General features: G+C 37.3%; 1 pseudogene; it reads left to right on the forward strand.

Annotated features, from left to right (window-relative positions):
- Nucleotides 1-2,985: 2,985 nt before the first annotated feature.
- On the forward strand, nucleotides 2,986-7,702 carry LOC103430527 (acyl-coenzyme A oxidase 4, peroxisomal-like; annotated as a pseudogene).

Genomic DNA, 7,702 nt, shown 5'->3' on the forward strand with positions numbered 1-7,702 from the left:
TTTACCAAGCCCTTTTAATCCCATTTCCAGAACGATCCCTACTTGCATCTTTACTACAATTTGACAACAAGAAAGTTTAATTTGAGTGCTTAACTTTTATCGCAACGCATTCTAGAGGTGATGATGATTGGTTGTACTTGGTACATTTTATAGGCGATCATATTTGGTTTGGTTCCGTTGAGTGGTCAGAAACCCGAGGTTGTTGAATTTCGTAGAGTGGCCTAAAATCCCATTAATTGGAGAAGTAGGCTTGGCCTAACTATGTCACTCTAGCCTTAGTTTTATATATATTTGTGTCAATGGTTTCGAGAGTCTTGTGAATTGAGTTAGTAAAGATGTTGGATGTCCGAGTGACTCATTCGGGGATTTTTTATGATTCGATTATGGTTTCATAAGGTATGAATTTAGAAGATATGGGAATGATTGTTATTACTTTGATCAAATTAATTAATTAATGCGGCTAGATAATGGTTTTGTGTTTCGTCAGCTCTTAAATATGATGTGTGTTGTGAATTGCGATATCATGATGAGACATAATGATTTATATGTTGGTGGGAGAAAAATCATGTTTTCATGGGGATTGGTTATGTAGCCTAAGTCCAGGAATTACATGTTGTCAGGTTATAATAAATGATTGAGGAATGCTATACTTTTCTACTTTAATTTAGTGGAATAAACGTCTGATTTTGTGATAAGTGAACTACGAATGGCTTGATCCCTATTGAGGGTACGTAGGCAGTCTAACGAGGAGGTTAGATGCAGCCATAAGGTAAACGAAAAATTACTTTGCAATTTGATTCTCGAATTGTGATTTGCCATATCCAGAGACGGGGTATGTAGAGATACGAGTATTTGGTGACGTCACATGTTGATCCTGGACGTATGTCAGGATCGGGCGTGACAGTATCCTCTGCGGTCGAAATTATTTCACATTCGGTACGCAGTCGGCAATCCCTTCGTTGGAAGTGAAGGCAAAACGGAGTCGTTTTGGGCATGTTTGCTTGCATTTTGCATCATTTGGTTGACACAAAGCCATTACAAATGAAGTAGATGAAAGTAGACATCACCAAAAGCATCACGGAAATCAAAAGAAAGCATTAGCAATATCTTCCTTTTTTCTTTTCGTACAAGCAATTTTTAACGTTGAATTGTAATTTAATTTGATCTGCAAGAAGGCACTTGACTGCATACAAGGAGCACATTTATTTTACTCAAAATGGTTATGCTTATGTCTACAAAACATAACTCGTCATGTATCAAAAACTTATTCTCATTAGAGCAAATTTTATAAAGGAAACCGAACTGAACCAAATCGGTCACATGGTTCGAATCACCAATTGATGGGTTATTGTGCCCATTTCTAGAGCTAACTTTGAAGTAGGCGTGGTAGTGGGTCGTGTCGGAGAAATTTTTAGTTGTGACAGGAACACAAGTGGTACATCACGTGTTTTAATAGGAGTGGTGATAAATTTTATTTTTTAAGTTATTAACTTTTTAGCACATATATCCCACCATTTGTATAATGACACATGGTGTACCACCCCGTGTACCGATCACATTGAAAAATCTCTCGTTGTGTCAATGTACTAATCATTTGGGACATTATTTGACTCCTAAAAAAGAAATCACTCCTTATTCCTACAATTATATTTTTAACATATATACATAAATAATTTTTAAAAACAAGATATTTATTATTGACACTCTAAAAATCTAATTGTGCACTTTAAAATTTTTATTTAGAAAGATAAATACTCTTACAAAAAGTGCAGAATTAAATTTTAAAGTACCAATAATAGATCTCAAAAAGAAAATAAGATGAAAAAGGATCTAATGCACATTCAAAAGGACTTTTTAGCTAAAATGGTATTTGAGATTGACATAACTTCTCATTTGATATTTAAGACTTGAAATCGATAAAAACAGTCCATGAGTTTGTCCACCATCAATCATTTTGGTCATTTTGTGAAAATTCTGTTAAATAAGGACTAAAATGACAAAAAATACTCTCAAGTTAATAAACAATGTGCCAAAATGATTTGCCAGGAATTGATGGTATTTTTGTCATGTTATCCTTATTTAATGGAGATTTCTTATGGAATGATCAAAATGATTAATGGTGGATAATCTCAGAAATCATTTCTGTCGATTTCAAATGTTAGGAACAAAAATGAAGAGGTGTGTCAATCTCAGAGACCATTTAGATTTTAAAAAAAAAAAACACCTTAAAAACGATTAGCAAGAATAGTAGCCCAATAGACCTAACAGACCAAAAATAGGAAAAACAAAAATGGACCGACAGTACCCATCAATCAACTGCTTATGCTATTTCAGCAACAATACTATAACAACCAATTTCTCTGAAAAACAAATAAGGATAATATAAAAACAAAAAGTAGAAAATATTAGGTTTGTTCGTTTGAAACTTATTTTAAAATAATTAAAAATACTTTTTATGAAAATAATTTTTGTAAAAATACTAGTGAATTATGAAAAACTACTTAAAGTGTTTCTTACAAGAAAATATCATTAGTGCTTTTTGCTTGATGTATAAAGTACTTTTAAAACTCAGAAACATTTTATTTAAAAGACATTAAGTCGTTTTAAAAAAAAACTTCCAATCCAAATGAGTAGTCTTTGTGTAGAGTTTTGCGTCTACACGTCTGTCTCATCTCATTAAGAGATTTTTTAGCATGTTTGAAACATGAGATAGTTCATCACGTGTTATTATATAAATGACAGGATACTTGTGCTAAAATTAGCAGCTTAAAACAATAAAACTTTCGTCCACTCATACAGTGACACATGGTATAGCTAATATGGGTATAGAATGAAAATTGAGTAATGATAGGGAGATTAAACTTTGTATATTAAATAACATAAAAATTGATGATTAAATCATTACTTAATCATTGATAACGTGCTCATTTTCTATTGTTTACCTAATTCATTTGCTAATTTAGTGTACATATTTTGTTCTCCATTTCATTGCTGATCCGCCACAACCATTATGTATTATCCTTCGAACTTCATCGCTATCCAAAATAATTCCCTCCTCCTTATCCAACGAACAGTTCGACCTCCGAGCTCCCAATTTTCCTCCTCACCACCATGACAGTTCCGCCGTATCAGGGTAAAATATTCAGCTATTTAATTAATTTTTATTTGGTTTTAGTTCAATTTTTTTAATTTTTATTTTATGAATTTTTAACGATCAGAAATGATGGGTTGAACAATTCTATTTTTTTTTTACAAATTACAGTCATATGGGATTTCTTAGAACTTGGAAAGATCACAACTTTGATGGAATTATACTGAAATTTCGATTTTTTATTTTGTGGGTTAATTCTTGAGTTAGCATTTGGAATTAAGCTCTTGGTTTGAACTTGAAGCTTCTGGTTGTTGATTAGGGTATTCTGCAATTGTTATAAGCTGAGTATGTGGCTGTGATTTCTAATTTTCGACTCGGTTTAACGGTTGCTATTGTTTTGCTGATGCCCTGCAGATGATGTTAAGAATAATGAGAGGACGAATTACTTCAATTCCCCTGCATTGGATGTCTCAGTTGTTTTCCGCAAGCAACGCCGGCTTCTACTTTTCCTCCCTGCAGTAAGAACATTAATCATCATTATATAATAGATATCGTATAGATAAACTTGTATGTGTTTCTATGGAGAAATTGTCTTTTGTAAAACAGTTCAGGATTTCCTCTTGTTATGTAACTTATGTGAATCCAGACTATCGATTCGAATTTTTCGGATTTGCGTATTCATTTTGTCTCACTTTTTGCATTCTGGTTTGTTTTTACTTTGTTTCTTTGTGAATATTTAGTCATTGCTCGTGCACCTCTTTAGTTGTTGTGATTTTGATTTGTAATTTGAAGAAACGGGCAACTTCAGTAATTAACTTCCATATTCTTATCTCTTGGCCTTAAAAATTTACAGCTTCGGATTATTACAAGATTGATGATCTATTGACACCTGAGGAGCAGGCTATTAGGTTGAGTGTAAGAGAGTGTATGGAGAAAGACGTTGCTCCAATTATGGCAGAGGTATCCCTTTTACTCTAACCATTTCTGCATTTCATATTAAGGCTAAAACAGTCCATATTTAATTATTTAATATACATTCATAAACAATGAGATTGATCTGCGAACTTGTTTTTTCAGTATTGGGAGAAGGCAGAGTTTCCATTTCAAATTATTCCAAAGCTTGGTGCATTGCGCATTGCTGGTGGGACAATCAAGGTGCTTAATACATATCTTAATAAGTTATTTTGAAATCTTGCGTTCGATAATTTGTTGGATGGGTTGGTAATTTCGCTTTTGGCCTTCTTTCTATCAGGGTTATGGGTGTCCTGGTCTTTCTATCACGCCAAATGCTTTTGCTACAGCTGAAATTGCTAGAGTTGATGCAAGCTGTTCTACTTTTTTCTTGGTTCATTCCTCACTAGCAATGCTTACTATTGGTTAGAATTTGGATAATTTTGTTTTTGACTTTTTGTTTTATAAATAACCAAACCTTCACTGAAAAATGATGTCAAGGCTTATAACTAGTGTAACATTTCTGGACTGTTAAGAATAGCATTATGTGGGTCGGAGGCTCAAAAGCAGAAATATCTACCTTCTTTGGCTGAATTTAAGACTGTCGCCTGCTGGGTAAGATGCTCTTTTATGATATTTGTATCTAATATCTTTTTATGCTAATGTCAAGATACTCAAATCTGTTTATCTACATGTTAAAGGGTTTGACTGAGCCTGACTATGGAAGTGATGCGAGTGCCTTGAGAGCGACAGCAACAAAGGTCAAGGATTTCAACCTTCTCATTTGCTTCTTTATTTCTGTTAAATGGTATTATCATGCTATTTTGGTTTTTGGGTGTCATGGCTCCGATCATGCTATATCACGTATTCTTGTGTTGTTGGGATCATCAGGTGGAAGGAGGTTGGGTACTTGAAGGCCAAAAGCGATGGATAGGAAACAGTACATTTGCTGATATCTTGATTATTTTTGCTCGGAATACAATCAGATTAATGGGTATGTAAAATCATAAACATGCGAACAACCTCTCAATATGTGTTTGAAACTTGTTTGTTAAGCTTCAAAGTTACGCAGAATTCATGATTATTTCTTTCTGATTATGTTTCTCCTTGCCTCCAAATTGCTTTGGTGTTTAGATGCCTAGATGCATCCAAAATTTAGCATGATGGTTTTCCATAGCAGCACTCTCATGTTGAATGCTTTTTTTCTCCTTCTATTTCAGATTTATAGTAAAGAAGAATGCCCCTGGACTGACAGCTACAAAAAAAGAAAATAAAATTGGTTTACGCATTGTTCAAAATGGAGATGTTCTCTTAAATAAAGTATTTGTTCCAGATGAGGAAAGGCTACCTGGTGTTAATTCTTTTCAGGATACTAACAAGGTAAGCTGCAACGCTGCGTTATTGCAATTTGTTTAATCTTCTCCCTTTAGTGTAATTTAGGCATAAATTCTACTTCTTATTCGAGCTTATGTTTAATAAACAAGATTGTTTAAGCTTGACTAGAGATTCATCTTGGTTTTTGTAATAGCTCTTTTTTCCCCTTCTGAGAGATAAGGCTTGATACTGCGATGACGTTATCCCAAAGTTATAACGACATTATCCCAAAGTTAATAACTCTGAATCTTCTTTCTACGGAGCATGGAGCAAAGTTTTTCATTCTGTTGCCCTAATATAAAACAGATGTGCTATGGTCTCTCATGAGTATTTATTGATTTGATGTTGCTTTAAACTACTGAATGTGTCATGGTTGCCTGGCAACCTATTGGTTTGTGTGTGGGGGTCTATGATATGTGTCATAGGTATAAAAACATGCCTAAGCGGTGCTCTCTCTCTCTCTCTCTCTCTCTCTCTCTCTCTCTCTCTCTCTCTCTCATCTTCCATTTACCGTAATTCAAGTTTCCTCTGTATTAAGTCTAAATTATAAGGATTTGAAAGGTATCTGAAGGAGAGGAAACAATTTGGAGCCCCTCTTGCAGCGTTCCAGATCAACCAAGAGAAACTTGTCCGTATGCTTGGTAATGTTCAAGCTATGGTTCTTATAGGTTGGCGCCTCTGCAAGCTGTATGAGGCGGGTAAAATGACTCCAGGTCATGCTAGCATGGGGAAGGTAAGAAAAAATGAGGCCCTGATGCAATTAGTTATCCTATTGCTTATACATTCAAAATATTCAAAATACTAAGTGGGTGCAATTTTCAGTCATGGATCACTCTGAGGGCAAGGGAAACGGTTGCTCTAGGGAGGGAATTACTCGGTGGCAATGGAATCTTATCTGAGTTTCTTGTTGCAAAGGTAATTTCCTGCTTATCTGTGGAATCTGATTGCGTTGGATCTTAAACGTGCCATCGAGAGGCTGTTTCTTTTGCAAAGGGTGTGTGTTTGATGTATATGTACACCTTTTCGTTATTTCTGTCACCTTTTGAATGCATTCATTTTGTGGTCACCTTGCAGGCTTTCGGTGATTTGGAACCCATCTACACATTCGAAGGCACGTATGACATCATCGCCTTGGTCACTGGTAGGGAAGTCACTGGCATTGCCTCCGCTCAATTGGGCTCCAACCACCACCGCCTCCGCTCAATTCCCGCTGCTTCTCGGCGTCCCTCTCCAACCCCAAACTCCGAATCTTCAGCTGAAACTGCATCACCGCCGTCAAAAACCTCACTGCCTGCCCCGAGCTCAGCAAATCCACCAGCTTCGTCGCCATCGTCGTCCTCAGCAAGTTGGCATTCTCCACCACGGTCTCCAATGCCGACTTAAGCGACTTCATCACCGCGTCGTCCTCCACGATCTCCCCGTGCCCGGCCCTCCCGTACCGCCGCACCGCATCCATGAACGGCGGCGCCGCCACGCTCTTGTGAATCTTGGCGAGCTTGTCGTTGAGCGCGCGCTCCTCGACCCGGGTCGCCTCCCTCATCTGGGCCATTCTGACCCGCTGCTGGTCGCTCAAATCGGGCACCGACTCGGTCACTAGCCGGAATACGATACCCGGTTTGTACCCGGCGATCCAAAGCAGGCTCCTTTCGTAGGAAGTATACCACGTCGGCGAGAAAACCAGTAAAACATCCCGCTGTCCAAGTCGCGATTTCTCGTCGTAATACTGCTGGTAATGGAAGAGAACCTGAGACACCAAATCTCGGAGGTCTTCATCTCGGGCCTCGTCGATCGTCTGCTGGGCCGATAAGAGCTCATCGAGGAAGTGTTCTTGCCGGACCAGCCAACCCTCGTAGAATGCCTCGAATGTGTTCGACGCATTGCCGCTGTGAGAGCCGTTTGTCATAACCAAAACAAAAACAGCAAAGCTTTCTGGGGTTTTAATGGCGACGAAAAACAGAGAGATGGGTGGGATTAAATAGGAGATGGGATTCAAAAGTTGGGATTTTTTTGGGATTTTGGTTTTTGATTTGCTTTAGGGGCAAGTAATGCTTAATGGGTGAGGATACTTCCAGAGAAAGGATCAGGCATTTTGTTTTCTAGAGAGAGAGAGAGAGAGAGAGAGGAGAGGGGGGAAAACAGAGATGGAACTCTGTTTTGGTTGTCCGTTGTTGGTTCGGCATGAACTGAACTATTTCGATGAGATGGAACTCTTTTTTCAGTTGTACTTTAGGGTATGCGTACATACTTTTCGGATATAAGTTAACAAGGGATTCTGTTACCTTTTTA

This window comes from Malus domestica, chromosome 12 (assembly GCF_042453785.1).
Source record: "Malus domestica chromosome 12, GDT2T_hap1".
In the NCBI taxonomy this organism is placed as follows: domain Eukaryota; kingdom Viridiplantae; phylum Streptophyta; class Magnoliopsida; order Rosales; family Rosaceae; genus Malus; species Malus domestica.